Raw genomic sequence first — 16831 nt, 5'->3', positions numbered from 1 at the left:
ACATTGATTTTGGCAATTAAAAAAGTTATCTATAATTTAACTTTTATAAATAAATACATTATTAATTAAGTATATAGAGAAAGAGAGGGTGTCATCAAATCTATGAGTGTAACTTGGTCGGGTAAACCCAAACCGGACCAAGTCATGAAATGACCCAATTTTGAGAAATCTATGGGTTTGGGTCAAGTATAAAATCCCAAAACATTTAAAAAATGGGTAAGCTCTGGATATGATAAACGAAAAATGATTGTACTGTACAACAAAAAAATGACACATTTATCAAAATCTTCTAGAATTTTTGAAATCTGCCCTATGTCCAAATTCACAAATGCTCAACTTCTTTAGGACCTTTTTACTGTTTGCACGAGCAACCATCATGAGGTTCGCACTATATATCAATACACTCTCCTAGTATCATAAACTCTCACTAAAATGTAGGTTCACACTTTTATTTTGCAGACCTCACGAAACTCGCATACTAAATTTGTGAACCTCCTGAAACTGAAACCTATGTAACTTTGCATATATAGTAAGACATTCACGAGATACCGTGTGAACCTCCTTTCAATAACAGATCCTCAAGAAGATATGCAAATATGTGACTATCTACACAAATTTTTGGCATGTGAATTTTCGTACATTCGCATGTTTGTTAAATCATATATAAAGTCATTTTTTTATATTTTTTTTCTTGCAAAGAACCTGAATCCTATTTCCTTTAGAACCCTCGATATTTTCCCTCTAGAACCCTTTTCTACAAAATACTGTGTGATTCTTCTATATTTTTTTTGCTGTATTTCGATGAGGTTTTATTTTTCTTCTCATCGACTTCTCAAGTTAGGTTGAAATGTGAGTTCCATACAAACAAACAATATATATATATATATACATATTATTTTATTTCATTCCAAACTTTTTATTTTTTTGGTACATATGAGCATTTAATGACCCCATGTGTATTTTTGTTTTATTGTTGTTGCAGATTTTTTTTTTATGTTTTCTTGTATTTTATTTAATATTTTTATCAAATTTATCGTTTAGGGTTTATTATGCTTAGTGTTTTTTCATAGATATATATTTATTTGTATTGTAAATGATTTGTGTTTGTTTGTTTGTTTGTCCTTTAGTTAATATTCAATGTTTTTGTGTTGGTGTATTGGAGCTAGGGTTGATTGTGTACAAGCATTGAATTAAGGTTAGGGTTTATTGTGGGTAGTTCGTTTTCAGAGTGTATATGAATGATCTTTTCTCATATGCTATTTTCATTAAATGAATGATATGTTGTGTGGTTGGTGCAGGCAGTTAATGATGACCTCTGAAATGGTTAAAGTATACTATCATAATACCGATCACCCTACTTAAAGATCTATAGTAGTTTTATAGAACAATTGCTATAAGGAATTTATAGCTTTGATCTCTCATAAAATATAATATATGAAAGAGTCAATGATCATTTGGTATAGTTGTTCTCCAAAATTAGATAGCCAATATCTATTTATCTATCTATATGTATGGATAGATGTCTTAGACGATAATGATATAGAATCAATATTATTTAGTGTTCGCCTGATTGACAACAATACAAGGGGTCATAGACACCATAAGTTCATCGGCTTTTTCATGTGGTTGCATGCAAAGGACCTTTGTTGTTCTCAGGTAGCTACAAGCAGAGGAGGAGCGTTGAGAGGCCGCTCCTCTCTTCCTCGATTTTGCAAATCGAGGCACCGTAGAGGGGAGCCACATTATTCACCAGTGGAGAGCTCTCTGGTGGCCGCTCCTTTCCCTCTCTCTGCCTTTCGTAAGCATATGTGGTGCAAAGGTGGCGGAGGCTTGCCGATCGACGACGAGCCGCACTCTTGCGACGTTCTCCCTTCCCCACTCATGAGGTGCAAAGGTGGTGGTGGCTGACAGATCACCAGTGAGCTGTGCTCCTGTGATCATCGCAAAATTTTTCCTCTCTTTATGGTTTCTCTCTCTTCCTTCTCTTTTCCTTTTCTAACCTCTATTCTCCTCCTTTTTGAAGGGAGAAGGATAAAAGAAAGAAAAGAAAGAGAGAAGAGAAAAGAAAGAAAGAAAGAGAGAGAGAAGAGGAACTATTTTGCGTGGTTTTCACTTGACCTTTATTTGAAAACATTTAGAAAATTACTCGCCTCCGTTTTGAAAATTCGCGGGAAAAATGGAGAGACGGGATTTGCTCGTCGGTACGAGGTTCGACCGTTCCTGGTGCCTTTACCAGAGGTAATCGAACCAAGGATCGAATCTATGCCTTTTGCTTTGCCTAAATATAATCTAAGGTTTTATTCTAACTCTAAATGCACAAGGAATCATGCTTGTGCAATGCGAGGATGTATGCTCTTTCGAAAAGATGTTTTGAAAAACCTCCAAGTATTGAAGAAATGATTGAATCTAACTTTAGAACTTGAGATAGATCAGAGAAGTTCTAAGTTTTTGAAATAAATCAGGATTGAAAGAATAAATGAGAAAGAAGGACTTTGAAGCTTTGAAACGAAAGGAAATGAAGTTTCAAAGTCAAAAATGGACTTTGAATTTGAATTTGAATTTAAGAAAGGAAAATGAATACTTGATATGGAATTGAATTTGAAATCTAGAATTGGGAATGGAATTGGATCTAAAGATGGATTTAAGATATGAGATCTGAGATCCGATATAAAATTGGGTTCTGGATCCTAAGATGGATTTGGATCTGAAGTTTAAGATTCAAAGTAGAATTGGATTCCGGATCCTAGGATGGATTTTGGACTTGTAATTTGAGATCCAAGGTGAGGTTGGATTCTGGATCCTAACATGGATTTGGATCTGTATTCTGAAATCCAATGTGGAATTGAATTCTGGATCCTGAAATGGAATTGGATCTGAAGTCTAAGATCCAAAGTGAAGTTGGAGTCTGGATTCTAAAGGGGAATTGGATCTGAAGTCTGAGATCCAAAAGTGGAATTGGACTCTGGATCCTAAAGAGGAATTGGATGTGAAGTCTGAGATCCAATATGAGTGTCGAATCCTGGATCCTAAAATGGATTTTGAGTTACATTCAGAAGATGAATCAAGAACTTCCAAGTTTAAATCGAATCTTGAAAATGAGATTTAGAATTTGAATATACAAACGAATTTCAAGGTCAAATTAGACCTTGAATTTTTGAGTTTGGAATTTAGAAGATGAATCAAGAGCCTCAAAGCTAAAATTGAACTTTGAGTTAGGGTTTTGAATATAAAATGAATTTGGAGTTTTAAAGTCAAATTGAACTTTGAAATCTGATTTGATTTTGAATACAAAAATGACTTTGAAATCTCAAAATTAAATTGAACTTTGAGATTGAAAACAGAACTTTGAAAAATGAAAGGATGAACTGGATTTGATAAGGATAGATTGAGGAGGATATTTACATTTACTTGAAGTTTTTGAAAAAAACGAAAATTTGAAAGTATGATGTAATTCTATCCTAAATGATGAATGAATTTGAAATTGGAAAAAGCTATTCCATTCTTTAAATGAATTAAAACAAGATTGAGGATATAATACATCCTTGACTATGGTCATTGAATGTATTATATAATAATCTATATTTAAATTCAAGAGAAGAATAAAATACATTTGGTGCTTTTATAGAATTTAACATGAAATTAACCCTCAATATACCCTGACTATGGCCATTGGTATATATATTGAATTAATTTTAAGTTAAACTCTGATAAAAGATGAAATATTTGAAAATATGATGATTTTTGAAAAGGATCCAGTGTGGATCCAGTGTTATTTCATAAAAGATAAAAATACTAAGTCTTGTTTACATCCCGACTATGGCCGTTGATGTAAATCATCAACTTAGCATTAATTTACCTCTTACGAAATGGTGCATGTGCCATTCTTGTTTCACCATTGTGAGATTTTTGCAAAAAAAAGAGAAAATGATGTGGAAAACAAACAACTCTAGAGAAATATGTATGCTCCTACATTCTGATCTAGTGTAAGGAATAAGAATTTCTTATTACAATATTAAATTGAATTTGAGATTTGGATTTAACATTCCTAAGCTAAAATGATATTTTTAACTTACTTCCTACAAAATAGAGTTAGTGAAGCAAGGACATAACTTGAGAGAAATAGTGGAAAACATCAAACCAAATCTATATATTTGACTAATGAAGATGTATATACCTGAATGCCTGATGACTGAGTCACCTACATGATCCATTTATATTTGTACAAGCAATTTGTAAGATGATACATGAATATACTGAGATATAACAATGTGGATATGAAAGCAATGCCACAAGAGGTATGCTAAAGGGGAATTGATTACTAATGTAGGTTGCTGATATATGTTGTGTATTGAAGGTATACAACAGATGTGCATAAGTGGTACTGGAGGTGCTTTTGAAACTGTACCAAATGTGTCACATTTGTGATAGCAGTGAATGAAGGCAATGGGGGATTGAGTGCCGATGATGGTATGCAGCAGTGGTGTGCACATAGCATCCATGCATGTATTTACAGCAGGAAACGATGTATGGTGGCAATGTGTTGAAGTTTATGGGGTATAGTTCACTGTTGTTCATATGAAAATGTTGGAATACAGGGAAGATAAAGATGCAGTGATAGGCTGGGATGCAATGCTATAATGGATGAATACTAGCATTAAGGTGAGGAAAATGACAAGGGGCAGCAATATACTATGCTTATGGATGTTGCTGTTTGAAGGATAATGGAACTGGAGGTATGACTATTTAAAGATGGCAGGTGCGGCTGGGAAGAAGAGATACAACCAATTGATGGTTGGGCTGCTGCACAGGGCTATGAAGGCATGGACTGGAGCAGTGAATATGATGTTACAGAGTGGCTGGATTGCTGTGAAGGTGGGTGGATGCTTGTGTGGTGGGCTGTGCTGGTAATATAGGTGATGTGACTGTGTTGGAGCATACTAGATAAATAAAACATACGTTGAAACTGATGCTGGTATATATTACAAAATGTTGAAACTGCTATTATGTGCTTGGTGGAAAAGAAATTAAGAAAAGCATTAAGGAACAGAAAACACTTACCGTGAAGGGCAGCAATTAATGAGAGCAAAAGGCGTTTGAGAATCACTACTTCACAACAAATAAAGACATGATAAAAACTCAAATGTAAGAAACAATTAGTTGTAAAACAATGATTATGACACACTACCTAACACACCCATTGCTAATCATACTCTAACTTTGTTAATAATATGCTAACATATACTGACTGCTAATATACAACATTAACCCCTCTTTTAACTTTTAGAAATACAGACCATTAACCGCTAATGCTAGTGTATATTCGCTGTTAATCGTGATTTTCATTGATTGCCTTAACCATAAACCCACTCCTAGCCTAACTGCAGACATCATACCATTTTGCCTTGATACTAACGATACCAGCATTCTGTGTTAACACAATACATACTGACAAAGGCCAACACCTACATTATAACACATACTCATGATGTATCACACTGCTAATATACCTATCAACCAATGTTTAATATCCAGCTTTCAATTGCACTGTATACATTACATCCTATCACACTGAAGATACAATTTGTTTGCTACCCATATTTACAAAAAAAAAACTGACACGCCATACCATCAATATATATATAAGTATATTACACAGGTCAACCACCTCACACGACACTAACACATTCTGTTAACACCTACTAACTACATACTGATTGTCACATTCTGCACTAGTATTCGATAACCAGTACTAACCCACTAGATATTCATCTATAGTAATCAAATTCCACTTCCAAACCTGCAGATAACATAATAGAGCTCATATTTAACAATGCTCAATGGCAACTGGTTGTGAAGCAACGAGTATGTAAGCAGTGGTGATGGGGTACTAATGCAGATGCTGAAGTAGTGACAACAGCAAGTGAATGAGGTGCTGATGGTATGGCAGGTACGCTAGGACTGTAGTAGGAAACAAAAATAGCTGAAGATATGTGAAATGATGCTGTGTGACAAGTAGGTGAATATGTAATTGTGATATACAAGGAGAAAAAGATGTAGCTGAAATGTGCAATATGAGACCGTGACAACAATGCAACAGAGGAATGAGCTGGGAGTGTTCGTAGAGTGGTGGCAGCACTGCGTGTGTATAGTTTCAGCAGATAGTTATGAAGGTAAAACACGCGAAAGAACACTTTAAAGAACAACATATATGTGACTACAGTGGATGTGTGGTATACGATTATACCCTATGGAATACAAGTGTAAGATGGGAAGTGAAGTAATGAGGAACAATGATGTTATGCATGTTAGTGGGGCATAATGAAATGGTGTGGATTTATGAGAAAAATAATTGTTGTGCTGAAAAGCAAAAAAAAAAAAACAACTTTCATTACAAAGTGGATACAGCAAGGGACAATGGTTGATACAAATGGAGGCATCAATATACAACTATATGGTGATTGTAAGTACGGTGGAGGTAAAATGAGGATGTGGGGAAATGGCTGGATGTAGCAGATGTAATCTGATTGTGATTCTGTAGAGCACCCAATTTTAATGCACATTTTACAACAAATCATGAATTTGATATTGAACTATCAAAACATCATGGATGACAGAACCATGCAAAAGTGAGTCTGATTCCTTTCTTTAAGTATGCCAGAAATGATGCATTGTGCTGCAATTCTATGACCTTCCTATAGTCAAATATTACCGTGACAATATCATATGACCCTAGTACACCGACTCCCTGATAAGTTTTGTTATATCCGAATCATCACTTGTAGACATGCAGGTCTCCTGTTCACTACCAGCCATTGGGTCCTTGCATGCTTGTCCTTGACATCAGAAGACTATCCTTTAGCCTTTTTAATCATACCTTCTAAGTTACAAGCCTCAACAATACTTCCATATATAAAAACCTTAACATCTTTCTCAGCAACGAATGAACAATATCATTGTTTTCAAAATTCTGAAAAGGGTTGGGATTAATGGAATAAACAAAGACTACTGTGAGATTGACAAATATATTGTTGTGGACATACATGTGAAATTATTTGGTTGAGTTATCAGAGACATACGTCTGGGGGAATTGACGTGGAGTGAGAATCACTGGGTTTAAATGTTGGAAATGGGGAGCTAGTGGGGAGTGATGGACTCAATAGGTATGCCTACTGTGTGTATGCATGCTGGGAGTATGTGATGAAAATATGCACAGATATATATGGAAAATGTGACAAACCGTTGTTAACATGTGATGGTATTTACAAGTTATGAATGCTAATACACATATCAAATGCAGATGAAGTAAACTAAATATCAGATAAAAGTAAAATAATGCTGAATCCAGGGGTTCAATGTTTACGAATGTAGATGACACACAAAAGAAACACAGAAAAATGCTTAACATGAGAGTGATATTCAGAGCCAACCACAATAAGGAGAAGACTGCGAATCTAAATGACGATGGTTTGCTATGCCCAAATGAACCGGTGATATCATTGAGGGATATCATCGATTATTAAGGTGTAATGCTACTGTAGAAGCAAATCAATCTTAACAGAGATTTCTGTAAAATGATAATGGGTTTTGCAATGCGCGTTACCAACAGAAGATTTAATTTCCCCAGAAGTAACTACATGAGGCAATGGGAGCCGAATGTCATAGTAATAATAATAAAAAAAGATAAGAAAAAAAAAGACAAGACTCAATAATTCAATAAAATGATTACAGGGACTGCAAAAGAAAATGAAAGCGTAATGATGTATATATAAAAAAAAAAGGATGAGAAGGGCCGATGCTAATGTGATTACTTCAGAAAACTTATAAAACAACCACGAGTAATGAGAAATATGAAGAAGCCAGATGAATTTTGATACTGAAACAAGATGCAGAGGTAGATGAACGGGAAAATGGTGATGATTACAGTAAAGAAAATGGCGTAAACAGAATAAAACGAGTCACAAGAAGAAGGGAAAGGAAAAAGAAAGAAAAAAAAATTGTCGGAATATGGAGTATTCCGTTGATTTCACACAAATGTAGACCGATCTTGCCACAAGCAAATCGGTATTACATGGGTATTTCAAAATAAGAACAAGAAAGAAAAAAAAAAAGAAAAAGAGAAACCAATCATGAAAACAAAGGGAAAGGAAGAAGAGAAAGGGGACTTACTGTTTATTCGATCCAGTGTTGGTGCCCCCTCTGGAATATGAAGATGGATCCAATTCTTTTGTTGTCGCTGCTGAAATTGAAGCTCACCTTGGTTCTTCGTTACAGGATTAATCTGGACTGCTGAAGGATTGATCGACCATAGCCTTGTTTTGCAGAAGAGGACTTAATGTTCAACCGCGTAGTTGATGCTTCATGATTGAAGTTCTTTCAATCAATGGGGAAGACCAATAGAGCAGAAGAAGAAGACGGATCGGAGGGAGGAGGATCGAGAAGAAGAAGATGGAGGGGTAGAAGCTGGATGCCGATTGGGAGCCATGCGCGCTCTTTTTAAAGAGGAAAAGGGGAAGGTTCGGGAGGGTTTGTTGGAGATGGGCGGCCGGAGGTGAATTCGTTGGTGATGGAGGGCTTATGGAGGAGAGCACATGGGGGTTCCAGTGTGTCGTGGAAGGGAAGACGAGAAGGGGAGAGAGGCGAGAGTGAGGGGGCGGCGTTCTTTCGCCCCTTCCTCGTTTACGAAGGGTTTTCAAAACCCTAAAATCCGTTTTTACAGAGGAGCCTCCTTGAATTTTCAAGATTTTACAAAGAGGGACTCCCCTTAAAAAAAAAAAATTGATTTTCTCGTAGCTTTTTCCATTTTGTTTTGGTTTTTTTTTTTGTGTTATTCTTCTATTTTTTTGTATTTTTAGAATAAAATCCTAAGATTTACGAGAGATAAAGATTTAAAACCGATTTTTTGTATTTTTGCAAAAATATTTACAAAAGAGAGTTTTCTGAGAAAATTTTTTTTCTCAAAGAGGGGATCGGATCCGATTTGGATCAAAATTGGGTCAGAGCTAAGACTTTGGGTCCGAATTCTAACGAATCCGAGGGATGAATGGAGTTTTTTTTAAAATTGACCCGATTACTCAGATGACGGAGGTCAGGGGCAAAAAGGTCATTTTTGGAATTTTTGGAAAATTTGGGGTGTGCACAGCTCCTACGACATTCCCCCTTCTCCACTCTTGCCCCCAGCCCCCCTTTTCAAGTAAGAGAGAAGAAAGGGAAAAGAAAAAGAAAAAGAAGAAAAAAAAAGTGGTTCTTGTCTTAATGGATGCAGGCATGATGTTCAGATTGGTTATATAGACCAAATCAGAATGGATCAGGTCTATTTGGATCCAGTAAAACAAGACTGGATCTGATTGAACCAAAATATCATAATGGATCAGACCCATTGATATAGATCAAATGCATCTAGAGTGGGTCAAGCCTTTGGACTGACTCAGTGCACTTTGGGCCAACTAAATTTGGACCTAAATGTCTGAATAGATCTTATTAAATTTGTTTAGATCCATTCAAACTAGATTGGATCCAAGTACTAGCATTCAAGCTCACCAGTCTTGGAGATTCAAGTGAACTGGATGGGATTTAGTCAACTAGATTGGACCAAGTGGACTCGTTTGAAACCAGTTGAACCAATGAGACCAGGATCGAAACTGAACCAATTATAATTTGGGACTCATGTACATGTATGATGGACTATTGTTTGCATGATATTAAGGTAAGTCCAACTTGATGATTTGGATTTATGTTGATTATCATATGTATATGGGTCAAACTTATGAGTTTTGTGGATAGTTTTGGGTTGGGTAACCCAATATTGGATCCAGATATTGAGATTCAACTGAATGGTTGATACAAAACTCAAAATATACTTTGGATCCAGTTATGATTTGAATTGGATCATCACCTGTTTGGATCCAGTTATGATTTGAATTTGATCATCACCTGGGAGAGGCTGATCAATCTGACAACAACACTATGCTGGAAACTCATAGCTCAACAAGTGCAAACTGCTGTGGCATGATCAAAGTCTCTTTTATCATCGTTTGTTTCTTTATATTCATTTGTTATTTACCTATTGCATTAGTAGCTGAAGGAAATCCTTTAAATGAATTATTCACAAGAAAATGGCTAGGGCTGGTAAGCGAACCGAGCAGCTCATGCTCGGCTCAGTTTGGCTCGTCACATATGTATTCATGATCGGTTTGCATAGTTGATGAGCTGAGCCACGAGCAGCTCATTTAGCTTAAACAAGTCGAGCTCGAACAAAGGGTGTTTGGCTTGGCTTGGCTTGGCTCAGGTGAGCTTGTATAGATAAATATATATTTTTATGCTTAATATATATGTAAGTGTAATATGTAAAGAGAAGCATAGAATATATATATTAATATATATAAATATATATATATATATAACACGAATTATTAAGTGTAGTATATAAAATATATATATATATATATATTCCATGTATAAATAATGTGGAATTTTTTACATGAACCAGGTTGTGTTTGCCTCGTCTCATTCACGGATGAGCTCTAGCTCTAGCTTCAGTTCGGCTCAGCTAAATATGAGCATGAGCCGATCGGCTCGTTTACCAGCCCTAGAAAATGTTAGTTGCCTGATCTCTTGTATACAAAGAAGTGAAGTCTTAATTGACTTTTTAAAATTGAAGCGCACAGGATATTGGCCTAAACCTGCGATGCAGGTCCAATCTCTTTTGCCAGGTCAGATTTAAGCTATTTGTGTAGGTGGCTTCCCCTCACCATACATTAAAAACTCTACAGGGGCTGATGGATGTGCGATCCTAGCATGGCATTCTTCACTCACATATCTAATTCTCTTTGACATCTCCATTGTTTTTGAGGTTTAATGTGCACTTAATATGTATCATAGTCACCTATATTGTTCAAGGTATTATCTTGGCAAGGGTATTTCTTGGAGAGATTTTCAAAAGTTGAAAAAACTCAGAAAAATCTCAGGAGTTTAAAAAATTAAAAAATATAAATAATAACCAAAAAGATAAGAGAATAATAAGTTATGCATTATTTTTCTTCCAAAAATATAAAAAAAACAAAAAAAAGGAAACACAAACTTGAAATATAAAAAAAGAGTTTTTTTTAAAAAATATTGTGATATTATCGCAATAATTTGTCTTCTGGCAACATTTTGAAAATATCACAAGATATTTCCTTTAATATCGACTACCTTAAAATATCAGTATTTCTTGCTCTATTTTCAAAATATTGCCGATACTGGTGACAGTTATATATAGGACATCTATTTAATTCAGTTGATTGTAGGTACAATCTAGTTGAAATCACCATGATGCAAGTTGTTTTAACTCAATCTAACTTCGTAGATGTGTTCAGCATGCTTGATTTAGTGGGAAACGACCCTTAGGTCATGTTTTTTCTGAGTCAGAAAAAATTGATGCATTTACAACCATCGAATTTTGCATCACTGGAAAAACCGTATACAAGTCGGATTCTGGCAATTCAAAAGCCGGTTGCCACTAAAAGCATGTAAATCACATCCATGGGGTCATTTGGACCAAGAAAAAAAAATATAAAAAAATGGAATTTGCTAAGTCATACATACAAATGATTGCAGCAAACTTTAATCCATTATAAATTTATAATACTGATCAGGCTGATCCTAGCACAAGTAATTGACTCAAGTACAACCCAAGAAGTATGGAACAACCTAAAAAATTCCCATGTACATCACTCTCAGTCCGACACCATTCATCTAAAGAAGCAACTTGCTGACTGCAAGAAAGAAAACCAATCCGTGTCGGAAACCAAGCTTAAATTGGCTTAATCAAGCCTGACAAACTCATTAGCCCAGTCAAGCTCAGCTCGTTTGTTTATTTTATCCATTCTATCTTGCAACCAGATTTGTTTTGCTTCTGTGTCACCTTTTGTCAAGTACAACTCATTTTGCTGCTCACTCTCTAAATTTTTTGAGCCAAGGAATTATCAACTAGGCAAATAAATTGCATGCCATTTCTTTTTCAACTTGATTGTCTAGATTTGTCTAACAAGTAGATAATGATTCATCCTTTTCAGCAAGTTGGAGAGAATTATGTAATGAAACACTAGGCAAAGAACAATGTAAAAAATGACTATAAGAGATGCACAAGCATACAAGTACGAGGCCACTAATGGGCAAGATACAATAGGCCACAAAGTGGCAAGTGACAAACACACAATATGAGAGAGGACTTAAAAATATAAATGAACTTCTTATTGAAAAGGGCTCTCAAAAGCCTTACGTTATAGTGGGGCAAGACCCCCTATTTATACAACAAGAGGGAGCAAATAGGGGCTCCCGTAGAGTCATTGGGAGCCCCTCCAACGGTCACATTTGTGACCGTTGGAGAGGGTCCCCAACGACCCTATTCCAACAAAAAGAAAATAAAAAATATAAAAACAAAAATAATAAAAATACAAAAAAGGAAGTTCCTAATGGACATGCGTATTTACAAGTGAAAAGATGAATTTGCCCCTAGTGGACATTACAAAAGTCATATATATATATATATATATATATATATATACTTTAACAAATTATTGCTCTTTTGCTTCTGCCTGGAGTGTCCAACCAAATTCATCCTTTGGTGTAGGCTAGATAGTCTTATTGCCTTTTTCTGTCTACCTAGAGAGTCCGTCTTATACACGTGCATGGGTTGACTACCTGGAGACTCAATTTTTGCCTATGAACTATTTGTGCCCATGGATTAGTTCTATCCAAGAGTATCTACAAGATGCAGCTGTTATGCCTTCAGTAGCAAATAACATGCTTGATGTACCATGCAAAAAATAAAAATTTGAAATGCATAAATGTTTTTCAGTTCAAATGTTATTTCTGAACAGGGCCTAAATGAAGAAAATAGAAAGTAAAATCAAAATTAACCAACTGTAGGAAAGAATATTTAATAGAATACTAGTAGTGGCAAGAGGGATATTGGGAGGGTACAAATCAGCAATGCATCTGCCTAGTGGTCAAATGCACTACTAATCATTCAACTAGTTGCCTAGTTGTCCTAGATCCTGGCTGACTGTCTTAGTCCCAGCACTGGCCAGTTACTAGTCGACCGACTAGTTGCCTTAGGTCTTCTATTTGTTGACTAGGCAAGCTGTTAACTAGGCAACCAGGACTCAAAAATTTTTATTTTTCTAAAGAAAAAGTAGTAGACTCTCTCTCTCTCTCTCTCTCTCTCTCTGAGCTAGCGCAAGAAGAAGAGGAACAGGATAGTCCAAGTACTCTTCCTCCCTCTCTCTAGAGAGTACTTGGTCAATCCCATCCATCTTCATCTTATTTGTCTCCCGACTCTCCCCCACCCTTTTGTTCTTCCTCTTCTTTTTCTCCCATCTGGTCCTCTTTCTTCTTGTTCTTCTTCTTTTGGTATTTTTATTTTTTATTTTTTGGATGCTTTGATGACGTTTAGGAGCATAGCAGCTAAGCAGCACCTAGGACTTTTGACTACTTAGGCATCTAACATATATGTGTTGTGTAAGAACCATATTTATGAGTTCTTGAAATATTGTCTTCAAGTTACCCATTAAAGGATGGCATGTTTTATGTACATGATCATGTTTCTAGAGTAAAAAAAACTGACTAATTCTAGAGCTTCAATTTATTCAAATGTTTTAGTTGCAAATAGTGTTGGGATTTTGGCTCAAAACTATTTAGGTTTGCTTACTCATCTTCCTACATTTACCTAAGTTAGTGGGTGTTCATTTATTCCTACAAGTTTAGTCCCACATTAAGGAGTGTGAGAGCTTCACTTGGCTTTATTAAGTGAGGTGTTGCCTTTATGGGAAAGACCCATTGGGGACATATCAATTTGAACCTTGAAGAACCTTGGACTTTGGACTATGGACTTTAGACCTTGAATTTTGGACTTTGGATTTTAGACTTGGACTTAGATTTGAGTTTTGGTTTTTGTTTTGGTTTCGGTCTAGTCTGGCTTAGCTCGACTCAATTCAATTTGGTTTGGTCTTTGACCAATCTTTTTTGGAATTTTGGGATGATTTTATCTCCAAGTATTTAACCTACCCATTATGAGCCTTGACCATACTCTTTTGTACCTTGACCCAGTCTTCTTATCCGTTGAAACCCTTTTGACTTTGACCAGAACCTGCCCAACGTCTTTTGCATGGGGCATTTATGGTCAAACTGTCTATTAGGCACTCCTCCCTATTGACTGCTGACCGCGACCCAAGATTTGAACCTTCTTGACCTTGGTAGGGTCGTTTTGGACCAAGGTTATACCTTTCTGTCTGTTGACCATGCTTAGCCAGTGTGCCTCCCTTGACAAGTCGTTTGGGCCATTAAGGCTGGTTGTTTGGCCAACCTAGGCTCTTTATTTCTGGTTGTTGGTCTGGGGCCTATATATACCCCAACCTTCTCTCATTCTCTCCATTACTCGCCTCTCTCTCTCTCTCTCTCTTGAGTTCCATAGCTCACTCACGCTCTCTTTTTCTCTAGTGCTTTTCCTATTTCTCACTCTAGTAAGTTCAGACCTTAACTTAGTCAAGGCTTTGCCTAAGTTTAGCCTAGGGTCAGTGCCTAAGTTGTGTAAGGAAAACAAGAGAAATACAAAAGAGCCACCAAGGGCATACAATAGACAACAAGAGAATGCTCAAACACAACTTCACAAATGGATAATACACAAGCCAAACAGTGGCAAATACAAAAGATTACAATAGCCACTGGTGGGCATACAAAAGAACACAAAACACATAAAAATATGATTTTTATTATGAGAGAATGCTTTGAAAAGCATTAAGAAACAAGAGAAGGCATTACAAGAGGCCATATAGCTGTTGAGGAGATCCCAATTAACCCATTTAAATAGGCATTACAAGAGGCCATATAGCCGTTGAGGAGATCCCAACGATTATATTGGACTGTCCAATATACCTCATACAAAAAAGAGAAAAGACAAAAAAAATATAAAAAATGTACAAGGACAAAACTGCCCCTAATGAGGGGTACCTATTACATAAGTGCAAATAACCAAAATGCCCCTACATGGACAAAACCTATACAATAATAAAATAGTTAATATATACATATATACTCCTATATGAATATATACACTCATATATATATATATATATGAATTAATACATTTTAACTTTACCCTTCAAACTTACAGTGTGATTACCGAAAGTTTGAAAATACAAAAAGAAACAAAGGGAAGAATCCAAGTCTTCATTGATAATCTTCACCAAATGCTCTTATCGGCTATCTCCATCTTCATAATGCATAAAAAATAAAATTTCTTTCTCGACCCATATCATCTTTAAGAACTTGCAGAGAGAACAAAACAAAGGTTCCAACTATACAAAGGAAGATATCATAAAAGAAAACATTTTAACCCAATAGTTATAAGATATATGTATATAGTTTCAAAACAAATATATATTTTGAACAAGAATAACACAGATTAATATATATATATATATATATATATATATATATATATATATATATATATATATATATGAAGAGAGGATGGTTAAGTTCCCCAACAAAACATAAAAACACTATAAACTAAACCATTTTTAAAAGCGAGTAAGATGTTCACCTTAAGCTAGAAACATTAGCAACAATTCAAGCAAGGTACAATAGTCGTTAAGATAAACACAAGGAATATACTTCAAAACCATTTTTTAAGAATTTCTTGTTTAGACAATCATATAAAAACAACATATTTTCAAGGAAATATAAATTCTAAACATATTAAAAATTCTTATCCTTAAAGTCTAAAAGACACACACATGTTAGACATAAAATAAACAATTTTGCAATAATGTCTCAAAGGCTTATGTAAACTTTCAAATAAAGATACATCTCATAAAAAAACCGAAAACATGTATATTAAATGTAAGAACTCAAGGGAGTTTACAATAAATGAGGAATTAATTAAATTCATACAAAAATGCAAGATAACCAACATGGAACAAATCTAAATATCCTCAACATATATATCCAACATGCAATTAAAGCATATTTAATGCACATAATAATGAATGAGAGCAATCTCATAAATCACAACCCATTAGGATTCACTCACACAACCCGAAATTGATTTAAGTACAAAGGGCCAAACAACAATCATAAAAGTATAAATATTATTATCAATGAAATACACATAAGATGCATGAATGAATAAACATTTTTCATACAAGGAAATGTGGGCAGCAAAAAAGATTATAAAGTACATGGAGAGATTTTAAAAATCCTACATACAACAAATCATATCAAAAGAAATGATATTTGCAAATTTCAACAATAGTTTGCTCATTACAATCAATCACCTCTTTGACCTCCAATTCAATATCTTCAAAATTTAAGTATATCAACGCGTAGGATAAGAGATAAAACACAAATGTTAGCAATAACCAAACCATTGACCATGCACCTGCAATACCGGCTATCTAAAATGATAATAACAACCAGCTACAACTACAAGAGGTGCACATCCCTCACCTCACAAATGATTGTAAAATTGTAAGCAACAATATCAATTTCAACGGGTGCACATAACTCACCACACTTAAAAAACAAAATCTCTTAACCAAAGGAAAAATTACTCAAATAAGAGGAGAGAGTGAAGAAAACAAGCAATAAATAATATTTTAATGGAAACAAATTAATGTTGATAAGCAAGGAGATTTGAAAACAATACTCAAATCAAGGTAAAAGCAATAAACTTTGCAATATTATGAGATTTAATTCATAAGGACCAAAATAATCACAAGCAAATAACAATTGAACCATCATTAACGAAGATCGATACAAGCATCTAATAAACAACGGCCAAATAAGCAAT

This window comes from Nuphar pumila, chromosome 1 (genome assembly GCF_984573655.1).
Source record: "Nuphar pumila chromosome 1, dmNupPumi1.hap1.1, whole genome shotgun sequence".
Classification (NCBI taxonomy): domain Eukaryota; kingdom Viridiplantae; phylum Streptophyta; class Magnoliopsida; order Nymphaeales; family Nymphaeaceae; genus Nuphar; species Nuphar pumila.
Note: the sequence above shows the minus strand (reverse complement) of the source record.